Source organism: Elephas maximus, chromosome 3 (assembly GCF_024166365.1).
Source record: "Elephas maximus indicus isolate mEleMax1 chromosome 3, mEleMax1 primary haplotype, whole genome shotgun sequence".
Lineage (NCBI taxonomy): Eukaryota > Metazoa > Chordata > Mammalia > Proboscidea > Elephantidae > Elephas > Elephas maximus.
In genome coordinates this window covers 71,574,395-71,595,615 of record NC_064821.1, presented here as the reverse complement: position 1 = coordinate 71,595,615, position 21,221 = coordinate 71,574,395, and positions in this window count along the sequence as shown.

The window sequence follows — 21,221 nt, the reverse complement described above, 5'->3', positions numbered from 1 at the left end:
TGCAATATGCAGTTGACACAACTTTGCTTGCTGAAAGTGAAGAGGACTTGAAGCACTCACTGACGAAGATCAAAGACTACAGCCTTCAGTATGGATTATACCTCAACATAAAGAAAACAAAAATCCTCACAACTGGACCAATAAGCAACATCATGATAAAGGAGAAAAGACTATAAGTAGTCAAGGATTTCATTTTACTTGGATCCACAATCAACACCCATGGTAGCAGCAGTCAAGAAATCAAAGGACGCATTGCATTGGGCAAATCTGCTGCAAAAGATCTCTTTAAAGTGTTAAAAAGCAAAGATGTCACTTTAAGGACCAAGGTGTACCTGATCCAAGCCATGGTCTTTTCAATCGCCTCATATGCATGTGAAAGTTGGACAATGAATAAGGAAGATTGAAGAAGAATTGATGCCTTTGAATTATGGCACTGGCGAAGAGTATTGAATATACCATGAACTGCTAGAAGAATGAACAAACCTGTCTTGGAAGAAGTACAACCAGAATGCTCATTAGAAGCAAGTATGGCAAGACTTTATCTCACATACTTTGGACATGTTATCAGGAGAGGCCAGTTCCTGGGGAAGGACGTCATGCTTGGTAACGTAGAGGGTTAGCAAAAAAGAGGAAGATCCTCAATGAGATGGGTTGACACAGTGGCTGCAACAATGGGCTCAAGCATAACGATTGTGAGAATGGCACAGGACTGGGCAGTGTTTCATTCTGTTGTATGTAGGGTCTCTGAGTCGGAACCGACTTGACAGCACCTAACAACAACAAGAAGACAGTGAAAAGAAGCTCAAGGTCCTCCATCCTTCACTTCCCTCATACAGTTGGAGGGTTTTCAAATCTCTCAGACCCACTTATGGCATCTGAGATGCACAGAATCTTAGAACGAGAGTGTCTTTCATAGACTCAAGGATGCTTTCATAGCATCTTTGATTTGCAGGATCTGAGCATCTTGTCTTTTCTCAGAATTTTAGAATTAAAGATCACAGATGCATTCAAGGACTCACAGGCACAAAGAATCTCAGAACTTAAGAGTCTCTACAAAAGAGTTGGAACAATATAGAACCATTCAGAGAAACTTAGAGTTGAAAGAGTAATTCAGAGTCAGGATATTAGCACAGGAAATGCCCTTAGTCCAGCTCCCACCTGTCATTCTGGAAGCCCTCTCTTTACTGTCCTTGAATACTCCTAGTGATGGAGAGGCCACTACGTGACAGGGCAACTTATTTCACTATTGGGCAGATTTGGCTGCTGATGCTGAGCCTAAATCTGTCCCCACGTGATCCACTTGCCCCTCTCTCCTTGGCCCCACTCCCTGCCTTCCTCCAGCCACCTTGAAGGGCTGAATGTGCAAAACAAGTGAAGTCAACATCAAGACAGAGACTAAACTCTTTCCTGGACCAAATAGTGATTTTTGACGGTTATGGGAGTGATGGAAGATGTAGGCAATGACACCTCCTGGAAACAACACCCCTCCCACTCTTTGGGTGCCTCTCTGCAGTCTGCCCAGCCCCCATGGTACCCCTTCAGAGGCAGGAAGTTAAGAAAGCAAAATACCACTGGAAACAATAATCAGGAAAGGCAAGATCTGCTCCTAGCCAGACTCCAGCCAATAGCAAGATGAGATGATTTGATGGTAAAACTGAGCACCATACTGACTGTAGGAGCTGGATTTCATTAGATTCGTTTCAAATGCCAACTGGGGGTGGGTGGAAGCCTGGAGGGAAGGCCAGGTCTTTGGATGAGACTCAGCAGCCATGGCATCAGCCAAGGGCAGAGCTGGAAAAGCAGCCAGCAGCTGGATGTGGAGTGTGGGGGGCCAAGAGTTTGAGATCTGCAACCAGACTGCCTGGCTGGAGCCCTAGCTCTGCCTCACACTTGCTGTGCTACCTTGAGTGAGTTCTTAACCTCACTGTACCCCAGTTTTCTCTTCTGTAAGCCAAAACCAAACAAACAAAAAACCGAATCTGTTGGTGTTAAGTTGATCCCTACTCATGGCGATGCCATGTGTTACAGAGCACGGCTGATCCATAGGGTTTTCTCAGCTGTAACCTTTATGGGAGCAGATTTCTAGGCTGTTCTTTTGTGAGACTGCTGGGTGGGTTTAAATCCCCAACCTTTAGGTTAGTAGTCAAATACAAGCTGTTGGTGGCATGCAGAGACTTTTCTTCTCCTATGGGGGAGACCTGGTGGCGTAGTGGTTAAGAGCTAAGGCTGCTAACCAAAAAGCAGTTTGAACCACCAGGCGCTGCTTGGAAACCCTATGGGGCAGTTCTACTGTGTTCTATAGGGTCACTATGAGTTGAAATTGACTCAACAGCAATGAGTTTTATGAGGCCAGGGTGATGGCAATACGTCGGGTATGATCTCTGGCCTGTTTTGCTCAGACAGGCTTGATTTCTCCCATCCAATAATTCACGCTGTCATTTGTTCAGTGCATTCATTCATTCTTGCTCTCCCTCATTCTCTCCATCCATTCATTCAAGCACAGTCCATGTATTCCTTGTTTCCTCAGTGTATTCATTCATTCCTGCATCCTGGGTTGCTCCACTCAACTGTCCAGCCTCTCTCCTGCTGGTGGGGTGACAGTCCTGGTTCCAGGCGTGACCCTGACCTTGCTGGTAGAAAACACGTGATCACTCCCATGCCACCTGATGTGTTGGGAATTATAAGGAACAAGGACGTGACATAATTTGGGTAACATTGTCGTTGAGTTGATTCTGACCCTACAGGATAGAGTAGAACTGCCCCACAGGGTTTCCAAGGCTGTAATCTTTATTTTGCATGCAAAAGTTGACAATGAATAAAGAAGCCGGAAGAAGAATTGTATGTCTTTGAATTATGGTGTTGGCGAAGGATATTGAATATACCACGGGCCACCAGAAGAATGAACAAATCTGTCTTGGAAGAAGTACAGCTAGAATGCTCCTTAGAGGCAAGGATGGCAAGATTTGGTCTCACACACTTTGGACATGTTATCAGGAGGGACTAGTCCCTGGAGAAGGACATCATGCTTGGTAAAGTACAGGGTCAGTGAAAAAAAGGAAGACCCTCAAGGAGATGGATTGACACAGCGGCTGCAACAATGTGCTCAAATGTAACAACGATTGTGAGGATGGCACAGGACTGGGCAGTGTTTCATTGTGTTGTACACAGGGTCACTATGACTCGGAACACTCGATGGCACCTAACAACAACAATCTTTACAGAAGCAGACTGCCACATCTTTCTCCTGTGGAGCGGCTGGTGGGTTCTAACCACTGACCTTTAGGTTAGCAGCTGAGCTCTTCACCACTGTGTCACCAGGGCTCCTTTTGGGTAACAAACATAGCCTGTCTTAGTTGCTTAGTACTGCTGTAACAAAAATATCACAAGTAGATGGCTTTAAAGAACAGAAATTTATTTTCTTATAGTTTAACCCAGTGCCGCTGAGTCGATTCTGACTCATAGCGACCCTATAGGACAGAGTAGAGCTGTCCCATAGAGTTTCCAAGGAGCGCCTGGTGGATTTGAACTGCCGACTCTTTGGTTAGCAGCTATAGCACTTAACCACTATGCCACTGGGGTTTCCTCTTATAGTTTAGGAGGCTAGAAGTCCCAATTCAGGGCGCTGGCTCTAGGGAGAGGCCCTTCCTTGTTGGTAATCTTGGGAGTTTCTTGTAGTTCCTTGGCGTTTCTTGGTGTTCCCTGGCATCTTTTTTCCCCATATGTATGTCTCTGTGCCTATTCTGGTTGTTTTTATAACTCAGAAATGATTAGGTTTAGGATCCATCCAACAGTGGTGTGACCTCATTATCACAACAGAAGTGAGATCTTATTTCCAAACAGGATCACATCCACAGATACCAAAAAAACAAACAAAAGACAATAACAACAACCCCCCCCCCCAAAAAAAACAAAACAAACAAAAAATCCGTTGCTGTCGAGCTGATTCTGACTCACAGGGACCCTATAGGACAGAGTAGAACTGCCCTATACGGTTTCCAAGGATCGGCTGGTGGATTTGAACTGCTGATCTTTTGGTTAGCAGCCGAGCTCTTAACCACTAAGCCACTAGGGCTCCATCCACAGGTACAATGGCCAGGAATTCAACATATTTTTGGGAGACACAATTCAATCCATAACATAGCCCCAGGATCCCTGCTTCCAGCTACTTCACCCCGGTTACTCAGGGACTTGTTTTAGGTGCCATCAGGTCAGCTCTGACTCACAGTGACCCTATGTACAACAGCATGAACCACAGCCTGGTCCATCATACTCACAGTTAATTAAGTTTGGATCCAGGAAGGTAGGTCTGAGCAGCCCATCTTGGGGGAAGCCCGTGGTTCTGTGAAACCTGGGCCAGACCACCTGCCCTGGATCTGCCCTGGCAGCCCTTTCACCTCTGGGGAGGGAGGTCTGAGCCCACAGGGGTCTCTGGGCTGAGGAAGGTTCTGCCTCTGGGGCAGTGCAGAGAGCAGAGGCCCAGTGTCCACCCTGTGCCTTACGGCCCTTGTTTTGTTGAAGTGTATTATGATGTAAGAATACAAAACAGCAAAGCTCTTTATTCCAGACACTTAAGGCTTCCTTTTCCCTTGAGTGTCTCACTTCTGACCAGGAGGGGCTGGCCCAGTTCAGGGTTGGCTCTGCTGACCAGGTGGGCAGTGAGATGGACCATGTCCAGAATCCATGCTGTGTGTTACAGTGCTCTGAGGGCATCCTGCAGCTAAGTGCCCGCTGCTGGCTGGCTGCACTAATTAATGGACTTTATTGCCTACACTTGAGGCCTTGGCATGCAAATATATGCAAATGACCAGAGGACTGGGTTGAACCCAAAGCCCTGTGGGATCTGCCTGAATTGGGCTGATTTCTCTGCTCACTCCTAGGAGAGTGGGAAGATGTGAGCAGGGGCCTTGGAGGCGCCCAGACCTGGGTTTGAATTGCAGCCTCACCTCTTGCTGCTGTGTGTGATCTCGGGCAAGTTTGTTCACCTTCAGGGCCTCTGTGTCCCCCTCTGTGCAGCAGGGACAGCGACACTCTTGATTGCACAGGGCAAGAGCGGGCCCAAGGAAGCAGGTGCTCCATTAACAGGACACTCATCATTCTGCTGTAAGGAGCGTCCCGCTGGGAGTTCCTAAATCACCCATTTTGCAGGCAGTGGGGAGCAGGGTGCCATCCAGAGCATGTTCTCCTTGGAAGGGGATGCTGCGGTCCCACCTAATGAACGGTGCTGCTTATTAGCTGAGCGCTCACCTCTTTTTCCTGTCTTATGCGGGATGTTTTATGTGTGACCTTTACTGAAATGCAACCATTTCTCTTTGAGCATGTGGAGAATTAAGAAAAGATTGGGATTGAAACATCCTGGGAGATTCAGTCTATGTAATGGATGCAAAAAAACCCACAGAAACCTGACAAATTATGTTTGGAGTAGCAGGGCTGAGGTGGGCTTGAGGCTGGGGCTGGGGCCACAGTGGGTGGGGAGGGTGGGGCCTAGGGAGGGGTTGGAGGCTGCTTGAATAAAGGACTCATTCACAAGCTTCTCTGAATTGTTAGCTTTGAATTGGGCACACTTGACAGAGTCAGCAGCCTCTGCAGGGGGAAGCACTCATGTTCACTGAGCACCTACTATGCTCCACCCCAAGTCATGGCACCATCCCAGGGCAGGCACTGCTGCTCCCACTTGTCCGGAGGGGACCTCAGTCTCAGAGAGATGAACTGACTTGTCCCAGCTCACTTAGCTTGTTAGGTGAAAGGAGGGGATTTGAGATGCTGTCTGGGTGATCCCAGAGCCCCTGCTATTTCCCTGAACCCTGCAGAGGAACAGGGGTAGCTGGGACTACAGACATCAGTGGTGGGATTTAGGCTGAATCAGAGGGTCAAGTTCAATCTCGCTGAGCTCAAGCATTTTCTTGTGAAGCCCAGGGCTGGTCACAGGGGGGCCAAGTGAGACAGCCCTTGTCCCTGGAATGTGCACCTCACTGGGGGGCAAAACTCCTAGAAGAAAGGTGGGAAAGGGGCACAAAGGTATCCTGGGAACCCTAGGGCACCCCTGAAGAGGCAGCCTGTGAAGATGAGAGGACTGGACTCAGCAGAAAGGCCTGGGAATGGCACCAGGCAGGGAGGTGGAAATCTACCTACTGACGCCTTCATTGAACAAAACTTCCCTGACCCGGCTAGGTCCTGGGCATGCAGAGAGGACTCAGGACTGATTCCTGCTGTATTTGCTTATACTCTAGTTGTGGGGACAACTTGGGAAACAGGTAATTACAAAGAGTACAGAGGCTGGTGATTCATTTACTTCTTGGCTGTGTGGCTTCAGGTCATACCACCTCTCTGGCCCTCAGTTTTCTCATCTGTAGAGCAGGGGTAATGATCTCTAACTCACAGCGGGTGGAGGGGATCAATGACGTGATGCAGGGAGTGGGCTGAGGACTGTGCCTGGCCAGTGTCATATGCTCAGAACATGCTCTCTACCAGCTACTCTTGGGGAGAATTGAGGAAGCCAGTGGTCTGCCTAGAAGGGGCTTCAGCACAGAGATGAAACCTGGGCTTTGAGAATATGTAGGAGATTGTCAGGAGAACAAGGAGAGAGGGAGGGGTACAGCAGGAACAGAGCTTTGGCAGGGTGAGGAGGGGTACAAGTGAAGGAGGACAGCCCAGACCAGCTTGGGCTGGGGTTTCCTGTGGGGAGGGGAGGGAGGCAGAGGTGGGTGGTAAAGCTGACATGTAGGGAGGCATGATGGCTCAAGGCAGCAGATGGTGGGAGTCACGGCAGGTCCTTGAGTGGCGATGCATATAGTGGGGAGGATGGTTGTTCTGCCTGGTGACCCCTGATGTCACACAGAGGAAGGGGACCTGAGGGGTGGAGTGGGAGGCACGGATCTAGGGGCCTTGGGGGGTCTGTGTCAATGTGACAAATTAGTTTAAGGCACTTCCTCCCCAGAGAGGGAAATAAGAAAAGATGGTTCAGTGAAGATGTGCCAGTAAATTCTCTCCATACTGTTACCTGCAGCCAGGTAGGGGTGAGGAGGGGTGGGAAGGGGGTGAGTCACCTCCTGCCTCCCCAGGCTGTTGTCTCTGAAGAGAGACGATGGGGGAGCTGCTGGGTCTGCTCACCGCACTGTGAGTCTGGCACTGGACAGAGTGTCCAGGCCGTGGGCCAGGCAGGTAATAAAGGCTAATGCTAGGACAGCTCTGCTGTGCCCAGGCACTGTCCTCAGCCAGGGCTTCAAACCCATTCATTCTGGTTCGCACCCCTCCTGAGAATTTCTATTTCAGATATACTGAATGAGAATCTACATTTTAGCAAGATCCCCAGGTAATTCTTATGTATAACAAATTTTGAAAACCACTACGCTACTACTAGTGGAGCCCTGGTGGCTCAGTGGTTAAGAGCTTGGCTGCTAACAGAAAAGTTGGCAGTTCAAATCCACCAGCTGCTCCTTGGAAACCCCATGGGGCAGCTCTACTCTGTCCTGTAGGGCCACTATGAGTTGGCATCGACTTGACTGGACGGCAACTGGTTTGGTTTTTGGTTTGGGCTCTACTAGTGGTTCTCAGAATTGGTTCCTAACCAGCAGCATTAGCACCGCCTGGAAACTTGTAAGAAAGGCAAACTCTCAGCAGGGGTTCCAACCCGAAGGAACCGAGTTTAAAGCCCTGACTCAGTTCCTTTAGCCCTCAGAACCACTCTGGGGGGAGGAGGGTGTTACTGCCATCCTCAATGTTATGGATTGAATTGTGTCCCCCCCAAAATACGTGCTGCAAATCCTAACCCAGGTATCTGTGGTTATAATCCCATTTGGGAATGAGTTTTCTTTGTCATGTTAATGAGACAATATTGGCATAGGATGTGCCTTAAATCAATTTTCTTTTGAAGTGTAAAAGAGCAGATTAAGCAAGCAAGTAAGCACAAACGAAGGGAGGGGAAGATGCAAGTCACACGATTGCCAAGGAACCTAGGGATACAAGCTGAAAAGAGACAAGGTCCTTCGCTCAGAGCCAAAGCAGAGAGAGAAGGCCTTCCCCTAGAGCTGGGGCCCTGAATTTGGACTTCTAGCCTCCTAAACTGTGAAAAAACACATCTGTTTATTAAAGCCACCGACTTGTGATATTTCTGTTACTGCAGCACTAGATAAGTAAGAAGCCCATTTAATGAAGGCGAAACTCAGCCCAGAGAAGACTAGGGACTTACCCAAGGTCTCCCAGATGCTGAATGTCAGAGCTGGGGTTTGGTCCCAGGATCTCTGCTCCTGACCCCTAGCTCTGCTCACTTCCCTGAAGGCCACAGCCTCCTCCCCTGTGCCCACCCCTGTCATTCTCCTCCAGATAGAGCAGCCTGGCCTGAAGTTTCCCTAGCAAGCCTTACTCCCTTCCTCTGTAAGACAGGGAGCAAAGGCCCTGAGATCCAAGGATGCCTGTTTGACAAATAGCGAAAAGACTGGTGTAGTTAGAGGAGAAGCAAGTAAAAGAGAAATAGACTATACTATCAGGGAGGTAATAGGGGGTTGAGTGTGGAACCTAGAGACTTAGGAAGACGAGGTACACCAAAAAAAAAAAAAAAAAAGACAAGGTACACAGGGGCCCCCAAATCTGCAAACAAACAAAGTAACAAAAAATGGGCTAGGGCACAGAAACAAAGCCATTCCCCAGAACAATGGGGTTGGGTATCTAAAAATAGCCTGCAAACTTCTTTAAAGTTGCCTTTCAGAAACAGCTGGAGAAAACCAGGCCCAGGAACATGCACTGAACATCCACCTGTGACCGCTGTGTGACCTTCCACCAGGGGCAGCGAGGGGCTACAGCCCCAGCCGGGGAATCGAACCTGGGGAGCAAGAGACTGCGCAGGGGCGACACCCCATAAGTCCTGCTACCAATCCCAGAGGCCTCCGGGACAGGAGCCATCTTGGAAAGCTGCTGTGTGCACATCTTAGTTAACATATCCCCCGCCTGTGCCTGTGAATAAACATGAATCTTTTCCCGCCCAAGAACTTTTGAAAACTCAGGCCCGTCTTTTGTTTTGTGAGAGGAGGGTAAGCTTTGCTCTAGGCTCTCCTTGTCTCCGCTTGCAAGCCTCTTCAGTAAAGCTTTCCAATAAAGTGGAAAACTACGTGCCTTACCTGCTCATTCTTGACCAGGGAGAGGCAAGAACCTTATTCCGGTAACACCTGGGCCTTCGAACTTCGTGTACACCTCTTCCTCTTCCTTTTTTTCCTCCTCCTTCTCTTCTGGGTAGGATTAACCTCCACTCACCCTCAGGCCCCAGTACAGGCAGCATCTCCTCAGGGACCTCTCTGATGCCCTAGGTGGGTTGGGATGCCCTTTGGCTGCCACATCCGCCTGTGCTTCTCCCATCAGATCCCACAACCATTATCGTGTGCCCTCCCACTGGACTTGGGGCCTGGAGGGTAGCAACGGTGTCTCTGATCCCTCGGCTGGCACAGGGCCTGGCACAGGGAAGGCCGCCATCAGTGCTCATGCAGGAAACGGCTCTGTGCCTGTTTCGCTCACCATTCTGAGCCTCAGTCTCCTCGTCTGTAAAAGGGTATGATAATCCCCTTCTCCCAGGATTGCTGTGGGTATGAAAGGAGATGCGTGTGGGAGCACCTGGCTCGGGAACAGTGCAGAAAAGTTTGTGCTCTCATATACCAGCCCTCCTCCCCGCCTCACTCTCCCTGATTCTCACCTCTGCCTGTGGGGCCTTGCACCTCCTGGGTGGGCCACCCCACCTGCTCTCCTGCAGGGCTCCTGTCACCCACCTTTTCCCTACCTTAAGATGAATGTTAATTAAAAACTTCCTCCAGAACTCACATTTCCTGAAGTTTCAAGCTTAATTAGCAGGTCCTGTTTTTTTTTTTTGTTAGCCAAGGAGTTATGAATGCAGCCTCCCCGTTCTAGCTAAGTGTGATGCACTGTGGCACCTGGCTTCTTTCTGACAGTGTTTCTTTCTATTTCTGCCCTCCAGGCTTTTTATCTCCCTGGATCCCAGGCTGTTTTACTTCGCTTTGTATACGGAATCCAAGGAGCGAGTGGCTGTGTGCTCTGCACAATTACAGAGAGGGAAGCAGGTGAGAGAGGGCAGGTCCCGGCTGGAGGTTGCACAGGTGATAAAGGCCAGAGCCGGACTTCAAGTCCAGTCATTAGCTTACTCGTTCATGTGACAACCACTTATTAGAGTTCCATTATGTACCACAATTTAGAAATCCTCAAATTTAGTAAAATCCAACCTTACCCATTGTTATCTGCATTTTACTGTGGAGGATGCTGAAGCTCTGAGAGGTGAAGTCATTTGAAGGCAACCAGCTAGGAGGGAAGGAGCCCTGGTGGTGCAGTGGTTAAGGGCTCAGCTACTAATCAATGGTGGTGGTTCGAGCCCACCAGCTGCTCTGTGGGAGAAAGAAGTAGCAGGCTGCAGTTCTGCTCTGTCCTACAGGGTCGCTGTGAGTCGGAATCGACTCTATGGCAATGGTTTTGTTTTTTCTTTGAGGAGGGGAGGGACTGAGGTTCAGCCTGGGCCACTGGATTCTAAGTCCAGTGCTCCTTCCAAGAGGCTGGAGATGTGGTCAGCTGTTAGGAACGGGGTAACTCACACATCAGGAGGTGGAGAAGGGTGTCTTTGGGTAAGAGGGTGCTAGGACTGGGACTTACAGGAGGAGAAGGGAAGGGACATTGTCATGGATTGAATTGTGTCCCCCCAAAATATGTGTCAGCTTGGTTAGAACATGATTCCCAGTACTGTGTGGTTGTCTTCCATTTTGTGATTGTAACTTTATGTTAAAGAGGATTAGGTGGAATTATAACACCCTTACTAAGGTCACATCCCCCATCCAACGATCCAACGTAAAGAGATTTTCCCTGGAGTGTGTCCTGCACCACCTTTTATCTTACAAGAGATAAAATGAAAAGAAAGCAAACAGAGAGTGGGGACCTCATACCAGCAAAAAAGCAGTGTCAGGTGCAGAGCAAGTCCTTTGGACCCAGGGTTCCTGTGCTGAGAAACTCCTAGTCCAGGGGAAGATTGACAAGAAGGGCCTTCCTCCAGAGCCGACAGAGAGAGAACCCCTTCCCCTGGAGCTGATACCCTGAATTTGGACTTCTAGCCTACTAGGCTGTGAGAAAATAAATTTCTCTTTGTTAAAGCCATCCACTGTGGTATTTCTGTTATAGCAGCATGAGATAACTAAGGCAGACATCTTCTCTCCTCCTCCCCCTCTTAACCCACCCATGTTTAGAGAGTCTTTGGCTCTGCCTCAGAAACATCCCTTGACCATTCTGATGTTGGACATAGACCTTGCTGCTTAGTAGAGGTGACTTGGGCCACATCCTCAACCTCACGAAGCCTCAGATTCCTCATTGGAGATGCCCAAAATGATCACCCATGGGGGCTGGGAAGCTCCAGATGTGCAATCCCCAGCACACAGTAGGTGCTGAGTGCTCTCCTTCCCCTCCTCATGCGAAGTCGGCAAGCCCCATCCATGCCACCTCCTGACTCCTTTCCAGCCCTGATGCCAGCCGGGTCCAGGCCAGCTGTGATAGCTTCTCATCTGGTCCCCCTGCCTCCTCTCTCCTGACAATCCATCCCTACTGAGTAGTTGCCCTAAAGGCAAACCCAATCATGACCTCTGCTGTAAGGATCCCAACCCAACACAACAAAACAGACTTGCAGACAAAAACTTGTTAAACCTCCCACGGCTCCCAACTGCCTTTGGGATAACACCTAGCTCTTAGTCGTGGCATTTGATACCCTCCACCTCAACTACTGTTCTGGCCTTATTTCCTGCTGCTCCCCTAAAGTATCCTCCTGTCTGGTCACACAGTAATCTTCCTCATCATCTGGGTTGGGCAAGACCATCTTAACTGCAGCTGCATGGTGTTGGTGGCAGGGGATCAGAAAATCAAGGGAGTTGGGAAACAGTTAGGAAGGGCTTCTCCTGCCTCCCTCCCTACAAGGCCCAGAGCATTCTGTCATCCTGGTAGAGGGGGGCTAGGCTGGCTCCAGCCGCTGTCCTGGGGTCACCCCAATCCTGCCTCAAGGCTCACCCTGTCTCAAGGCTCCTCTTGTCTCTCAGTTTGGCACCCTCCTTTCCTGGGGATCATTGCTTCACTGGGTGGGGTATCTGCTAATCCCTGGACTGGCCTCCCAGCCATCTCCTGTGCTAAAGAAATCCACACCCTGGAACAACTCCTGTTTCCCGACAGCAGGGAGATGTTAATTGTGCCCAGCGCCTTCTTGTCCCCTTAGGAAACCCCCATCTCTGAGCTCTGAGATAAAGGAATTAAGTCCTGATTAAAGGAAGACAGCACCATTGTGAGATCGTGTTTCCCTGTTCTCAGAGACGACAGGCACCACGGATGGGGAAAAGGAGAAAAAAGAGAGAGATAGCAGGAGAGAGGAAGAGGGAAAAAGCAAAAGAAAAGAAAAAAGAGAAAACCCCCCGTTCAGTGTTTGCTCAGGGAATCGAAGCACCAGGCTTCGAGATCACACTGCCAGCCCTGGGTGACCTCTGGGAGGGGACAGCGGGTGACCATGAGTGAGACCGATACAACCCACAGAATTGGAGGTTAGTTTTTATACTTCTGACGCCTGGACACATTATTCTTCCCACGCTACTCCTCTGTGGTACAAACATACTGATTTGTTAAAAGAAAAAGATCAAATGTGCTGCCGAGCTCTCTGTGGCCTGAGTACAGATGTCAGTTCAGCAGAGTGCGGCGGTGCTTCTGTGCGAACAGCCCCAGACCCCTCTGCTGTGTGCAGGTCCTCAGAGCTCCAGGGCTGTGGATGTGAGTGTGGCCCTCCGAGCAGAAGACTTGGGGTATTATAGTAAAAGGGGCCAGTTTTTCTCCCTCGCTGTGGGTGCTGGCTCCAGGCTGCAGGGGCTGGTACAAGGGGCATTTAGGGGACTGGGGACTCAGGCTGGGAGCTGCTGTAGCCAACGATCTCTGTGTCTCACCAGCCTGTGGGTGGACATGCTGGCACGTAACAGGAAAAGATGGATCTGGGCAGCTTGAAGTCTTTTCTGCTCCTGAGGGAGCTTTTGTCCCTTGTAATTTTCCTTTCTACCCTCCCAGCCGGCAGACTCCTTGGGTAGGTTATTGTGGGCTCAGAAACCAAACTGTCAGCTATGGAGGCTGCTCCGCACTTTCTACCGCTGTCACTGATCTCTGCTCAGGAAGCCTCTAGAGGAGCCTTGAGGTGCCCCCTTTAGTTGCACTCCCAGTGGGGATGGATCCCAGTGCTATTGCCATGGGACCTTGGTCCTCACACTCCCAGAACTGCTTGTATGCTGGCAGGGAGGCTCGGAGACAAATAAGATCTGGTTTTAGTCTCTGCCTTTCTTGGGGCAGAGGCCTCAAGCCAGGGAGTGGTGAGGGTCTGTGCGGGGTGATCCCCAGTCCCCCAAACTTCCAGGGACAGAAGGTACTGTGTCCCAGGGTGTCCTAACGGTTCAAGCCCTGGAGGGTACATGCCAGCCTCCCACCAATGTTTATGCCCTGCTGTTCTCCCTCTAGTGAGGGAGGTGCATAGATAAATAAATAAATCACAACGTAGTTAAAAAGAACCTGTGTAGGGGAAGCTACGTGCTTCAGAAGCAGAGGAGAGGAGAAGAGAAGGGCTTTCCAGAGGAGGAGGCCTCTAATCTGGGTTTTGCTGGATCAATAGGAGTTTACCAAATGGGTAAGATGGGGAAAGGCATCTGGAGAAGAATGGAATTCACAGTGGAGGCAGGAAACAGGAATCATGCATAGTTCAGGGTAGTAGGCCAACCGGGGTGGGGTGAGCCAGATCAAGAAGGGCTTTGAATGCTGGGCTGAGGGGTCTCTGATTCCCCCCGTTGCTTGGGTCTGTTTTTATGCTACCTGGCTATTGCAGATTGGTGCCAGGGATAGGTGGTTTTCCCAGCTAGATCGAGCCCCATCACCCTGGACACTCTTCTCCAGAGCTGCCTGGCCATAGCCTCAGTCGCCTACAGGTCAGTCCTGCTCCGCCCTCACCAGTCCTGGGGGGCTGAGGTAGAGCAGGCAATATTAAATACCTAGACTTTGGAGTCACACAGACCTGAATTTGAGTCCCAGTTCGATCCCTGACTCCCTTCTCTGAGCCTCCCCTCTGACTTGAAGATAACAGTACTGGCCCCTGAATGGATCCTGGCTCCACTGTTAAGAGAATGAGAATACTAGATACCTTTTACTAAGCTTTTATTATGTACCAACCAAAACCAAACCCATTGCCACTGAGTCGTTTCTGACTCAGTGACCCCATAGGACAGAGCAGACCTGCCCCATAGGGTTTCCAAGGCTAAAATCCTTACAGAAGCAGACTGCCATGTCTTTCTCCATGGGAGTGGCTGGTTGGGTTCAAACCACCGACTTTTTGTTTAGCAGCTAAGTGCTTAACCGCTGCACCACCAGGGCTCCTTAAGTACCAACAACCCTCTACAAATATTATATATTACCTCATTTAATCATCATCATACCCCATTGAGCTATGTTTAGCCCTGTCTCCCTCCTTTCCCAAAGAGGGGTTTTTCCTTCACCCCAGAAGGACCAAAGGAGACCAAGGAGGACAGTTTTCTAAACTGAAGGGTTGGCCAAGGTGGAGCTGTGTGCAGAACTGGGATGGCGGGGGATCCCTGCTCCCCACCTCTCCCTGCTCTCCCAGCCCGGCTGAGCACTGCTCCACCAGTGTCTATGGGATTGAAGTCACAGCTGAATCGCACGTATGGAGGGTAAACTTTTAATTGTTGGGTTTAGAGCAGGAAGAAGATTCTAAGTGTGTGTCTACCTGACGCGGGATTGCAAGGGAAATGTGTCCCGCCTCCTCTTTTCCTCCTGATCTAGCTGGATCTGTCAATCCCGAGAATGGAAAGCTGAATAAATTTGGAGGAGAAGGGTAGGCAATAGTCCTCTTTGTGGTCTGAATAGGGGTCACTGCCTGGAGACGGTTGTCACTCAGGAAAAGGGCCAAATTAGGTGCTGAGGGCAGATGGGCACTTCTTAAACCTTTCACAGTGTGCTCCCCCTCACACCTTCAGTGACTTCGGGGTGAGTTAACATGGGGGAGGGCAGTGCAAAAAGCGGCTGATGGTCAGAAGTACCTGGAGCTCACCTTGCTGTTGTTAGCTGCCATCAAGTTGCTCTGACTCATGGTGACTCCATGCACAACAGAATGAAATGCTGCCTGGTCCTGCACCATCCCTGTGATCAGTTGTGGATCAGACCATTGTGATCCATAGGGTTTTCACTGGCTGATTTTCAGAAGTAGATTGCCAGGCCTTTCTTCCCAGTCTTAGTCTGGAAGCTGTGCTGAATGAAACCTGTTCAGCATCATAGAACATACAATCCTCCACTGACTGACACGTGGTGGTTGTGCATGAGGTGCATTGGCCAGGAATCAAACCTGGGCCTTCTGCATGCAAGGAGAGAATCCTACCACGGAACCACCAATGTCCCCAAGGGACCCACCTCGGACCAACTCAATCAGAACCTTGGGTCCTGGGACCAGCAATCCGAATGTTGAAAAAGATCCCTGGGTCAGTCTGATGCTCAGACTTGGTTTGGGGACCTTGGCTTACAGCAGAGGTTCCTATACTTTTGTAAGTCTCAGAATCTCCTGGAAGGCTTGTTAAAAAGCAGACTGCTGGTCCCCGCCTCAGAGTTTCTGATCCAGTAAGTCTGGGGTCTGGTCAAAAATGTGCATTTCTAATGAGTCACTGAGTGGTGCTCAGGCTGCTGATCCAGGCACCGCACTTTGGCATCTTGAGAATCGCTGGTCTCCAGGATGAACGTGGGGCCGGGGAGAGGAGTTACATTTGACATGCTCTCCCTACCTGAATGGCCAGGTGCTGCCCTCATATATTTCATTCAGCTCTTACAACAGCCATGCTAGGTACTTCCTCTCTGTCTCCCGCAGTTTCCATTTCTGTAAAACAGAAGTGTTTGGGAGGATTCAAAGTTAGTAAATAACATGTAAGAGCTTAGCACAGAGCCTGGCATGTAGTCCCTACCTACTTAAGTATCATTATGGAGTCTCTGGGTGGTGCAGTTAATACACTCAGCTGCTAACCAAAAAGTCAGAGGTTCAAGTTCATCCAGAGGCACCTCGGAAGAAAGGCTTGGCTATTTACTTCTGAAAATCAGCCATTGAAAACCCTATGGAGCACAGCTTTACTCTGATACACATGGAGTTGCAATGAGTTGGAATTAACTAGACAGCAACTGGTGTTAAAGTGTCATTAGTTACTGGTGCCACCATATCGATGGGTACAAACAAGAGACAGGTTTATTTTTCTTCTGTCCTCCCTTCAACTGTTCTCGCTGACTCTCTCCTTCCTGACACTTACCCACATCCTTGGCAGATCTCACAGCTCCCTAAACACCTTCAAGCATATAAAGGCCCAGTTTCAACCTTCTTTTTATCTGGTATCTACCACTGTCGGCTCATCTCCCTTCCTCCCCACAGACAGAGCTGAGGGAATTGGGTGGAGGGCTGTAGTCTGCTCCAAGGACTTCCTTGCCCTGTCTCTTTCCCTCCTCAGGTGTGGCGGGGTCAGGTGGTGTGCAGGAGACCTGAAAAGGCACACGTGTTGCTTGTGTTTCTTGAGGCTGCTGTGGTCCTCTCTGGGCTCACACTGGGGTGGGTGGGGTGGGGTGGGGTGATTGAGGCCCTCTAAGAACAGGTGTCCAGGAGTGGCTGTCTTCTGGGGAACCTGAGTGAGCTCCTTGGGGTGCCCTCTAGAGGACTTTCTATTGCCTTTTTAAAAATTAAACCTTTGTAGTCAATTGAATAAAAAAAAAAAAAAAATTTTTTTTTTTTTTTTGTCTCCCAAATCCATGTCTACCTACAACCTCAGAATGTGACCTTATTTGGAAATAGAGTTTTTGCAGATATAACTGAGGTTAGGATTGAGATGAGATCACACTGTATTGTGGTTGAGTCAAATCCAACCCATGGCGACCACATGCGTTACAGAGTAGAAGTGCTGCGTAGTGTTTCTTGGCTGTAATCTTTACTGAAGCAGATAGCCAGGACTTTCTTGTGCAGTGCTGCTGGGAGGGTTCCAACCACCAACACTTAGGTCAATTGTTATTGTTGCTGTTAGGTACTGTTGAGTCAATTCCAACTGATACTGACTTCCTGTGACAGGGAAAAACTGCCCCCTACAGTTTTCTAGGCTGTAATCTTTATGGAAGCAGATTGCCAAAACTTTCTCTCACAGAGTCGCTGGGTGGGTTTGAACCACCAACCTTTTGGTTAACCACACAGAAAAATCAAACCCATTCCTGTGGAGTCATCTAACTCATAGCAACTTATACGACAGAATAGAATTGCCCCACAGGGCTTCCGAAGCTGAAATCTTTACGGAAGCCACATCTTTTTCCCATGGAGGGTTTAGTGGGTTCTAACCGTTGACCCCCCATGTGTCTGTCAGTTTGTCATACTGTGGGGGCTCGTGTGTTGCTGTGATGTTGGAAGCTATGCCACTGGTATTCAGATACCAGCAAGGTCACCCATGGAGGACAGGTTTCAGCTGAGCTTCCAGACTAAGACAGACTAGGAAGAAGGACCCGGCAGTCTACTTCTGAAAAGCATTAGCCAGTGAAAACCTTATGAATAGTAGCAGAACATTGTCTGATATAGTGCTGGAAGATGAGCCCCTCAGGTTGGAAGGCACTCAAAAGATGACTGGAGAAGAGCTGCCTCCTCAAAGTAGAGTCAACCTTAATGACGTGGATGGAGTAAAGCTTTCGGGACCTTCGTATGCTGATGTGGCATGACTCATAACGAGAAGAAACAGTTGCAAACATCCATTAATAATCGGAACCTGGAATGTACGAAATATGAATCTAGGAAAATTGAAAATCATCAAAAATGAAATGGAACGCATAAACATTGATATCCTAGGCATTAGTGAGCTGAAATGGACTGGTATTGGCCATTTTGAATTGGACAATCATATAGTCTACTATGCTGGGAATGACAACTCAAAGAGGAATGGTGTTGCATTCATCGTCAAAAAGAACGTTTCAAGATCTATCTATCCTGAAGTGCAACGCTATCCATACGCCTACAAGGAAGACCAGTTAATACGACTATTATTCAAATTTACGCACCAACCACTGGGGCCAAAGATGAAGAAATAGAAGATATTTATCAGCTGCTGCAGTCTGAAATTGATCGAACATGCAATCAAGATGCATTGATAATTACTGGTGATTGGAATGTGAAAGTTGGAAACAAAGAAGAAGGATCAGTAGTTGGAAAATATGGCCTTGGTGATAGAAACAATGCCGGAGATCGAATGATAGAATTTTGCAAGACCAACGACTTCTTCATTGCAAATACCTTCTTTCACCAACGTAAACGGCGACTATACACATGGACCTTGCCAGATGGAACACACAGAAATCAAATTGACTACATCTGTGGAAAGAGATGACGGAAAAGCTCAATATCATCAGTCAGAACAAGGCCAGGGGCCGACTGTGGAACAGACCATTAATTGCTCATATGCATGTTCAGGCTGAAAGTGAAGAAAATCAGAGCAAGTCCACGAGAGCCAAAATATGACCTTGAGTATATCCCACCTGAATTTAGAGACCATCTGAAGAACAGATTTGAGGCATTGAACACTAGTGACCGAAGACCAGACGAGTTGTGGAATGACATCAAGGACATCATTCATGAAGAAAGCAAGAGGTCACTGAAAAGACAGGAAAGAAAGAAAAGACCAAGATGGATGTCAGAGGAGACTCTGAAACTTGCTCTTGAGCGTTGAGCAGCTAAAGCAAAAGGAAGAATTGATGAAGTAAAAGAACTGAACAGGAGATTTCAAAGGGCCTCTCGAGAAGATAAAGTAAAGTATTATAATGACACGTGCAAAGAGCTGGAGATGGAAAACCAAAAGGGAAGAACACGCTCGGCGTTTCTCAAGCTGAAAGAACTGAAGAAAAAATTCAAGCCTCGAGTTGCAATAGTGAAGGATTCCATGGGGAAAATATTAAACGATGCAGGAAGCATCAAAAGAAGGTGGAAGGAATACACAGAGTCACTATACCAAAAAGAATTAGCCGATATTCAACCATTTCAAGAGGTGGCATACGATCGGGAACTGATGGTACTGAAGGAAGAAGTCCAATCTGCTCTGAAGGCATTGGCAAAAAACAAGGCTCCAGGAATTGATGGAATATCAATTGAGATGTTTCAACAAACAGATGCAGCGCTGGAGGTGCTCACTTGTATATGCCAAGAAATATGGAAGACAGCTTCCTGGCCAACTGACTGGAAGAGATCCATATTTATGCCTATTCCCAAGAAAGGTGATCCAACCGAATGTGGAAATTATAGAACAATATCATTAATATCACACGCAAGCAAAATTTCGCTGAAGATCATTCAAAAACAGCTGCAGCAGTATATCGACAGGGAACTGCCAGAAATTCAGGCCGGTTTCAGAAGAGGACGTGGAACCAGGGATATCATTGCTGATGTCAGATGGATCCTGGCTGAAAGTGGAGAATACCAGAAGGATGTTTACCTGTGTTTTATTGATTATGCAAAGGTATTTGACTGCGTGGATTATAACAAACTATGGATAACACTGCGAAGAATGGGCATTCCAGAACACTTAATTGTGCTCCTGAGGAACCTTTACATAGATCAAGAGGCAGTTGTTCGGACAGAACGAGGGGATACTGATTGGTTTAAAGTCAAGAAAGGTGTGCGTCAGGGTTGTATTCTTTCACCATACCTATTTAATCTGTATGATGAACAAATAATAAGAGAAGCTGGACTATATGAAGAAGAATGGGGCATCAGGATTGGAGGAAGACTCATTAACAACCTGTGTTATGCAGATGACACAACCTTGCTTGCTGAAAGTGAAGAGGCCCTGAAGCACTTACTAATGAAGATCAAAGACCACAGCCTTCAGTATGGATTACACCTCAACATAAAGCAAACAAAAATCCTCACAACTGGAACAATTGAGCAACATCATGATAAACGGAGAAAAGATTGAAGTTGCCAAGGATTTCATTTTACTTGGATCCACAATCAACAGCCATGGAAGCAGCAGTCAAGAAATCAAAAGACTCATTGCTTTGGGCAAATCTGCTGCAAAGGACCTCTTCAAAGCGTTGAAGAGCAAAGATGTCACCCTGAAGACTAAGGTGCACCTGACCCAAGCCATGGTATTTTCCGTTGCATCATATGCATGTGAAAGCTGGACAATGAATAAGGAAGGCCGAAGAAGAGTTGACGCCTTTGAATTGTGGTGTTGGCGAAGAATATTGCATATACCATGGACTGCCAAAAGAACAAACAAGTCTGTCTTGGAAGAAGTGCGCCCAGAATGCTCCTTAGAGGCAAGGATGGCAAAACTGTGTCTTACATACTTTGGACATGTTGTCAGGAGGGATCAGTCCCTGGAGAAGGACATCATGCTTGGCAGAGTACAGGGTCAGCTGAAAAGAGGAAGACCCTTAACGAGGTGGATTGACACAGTGGCTGCAACAATGAGTTCAAGCATAACAACGATTGTAAGGATGACGCAGGACCGGGCAGTGTTTCGTTCTGTTGTGCATAGGGTCGCTACGAGTGGGCACTGACTCGACGGCACCTAACAACAACAACAACCATTGACCTTTCAGTTAGCAGCCGAGTACTTAACAGCTGCATTAGCAGTCTAAGGCAGACCGTCTGCACCACCCAGGAACCTATTTATACTGCGTTAAAACCCTAGATCGACTTGAAGACAACAACAAATCCAATGACTGTACCCTTATAAGAGTCCGAGAAGGACACACAGATACACAGAGAAGGTGACGGAGTCAGGGATTGGAGTGATGTGTCTACGAGCTAAGAAACACTAAGGATTGATGGCAATCCCCAGACGTATGAAATGGTTTCTTCCTCAGAGCCTCCAAAAGGAACCATCCCCGGGAAACTTTGATTTCAGGCTTCTGGCCCCTGAACTGTGAGAGAGTAAGTTTGTTTTAAGCCACCAAACCCAATAAAAAACTAAATCCATTGCCGTTGAGTCAATTCTGACTCAATAGTGATCCTATAGGACAGAGTAAAACTGCCCCATAAGGTTTCCAAGGAGTAGCTAGTGGATTTGAACTGCCAACATTTTGGTTAGCAGCCAATCTCTTAACCACTACACCACCAGGGCTCCTTTGTCATGGCGGCCCTAGGAAATGAATACGTCTTTAAATTCTGAAACAAT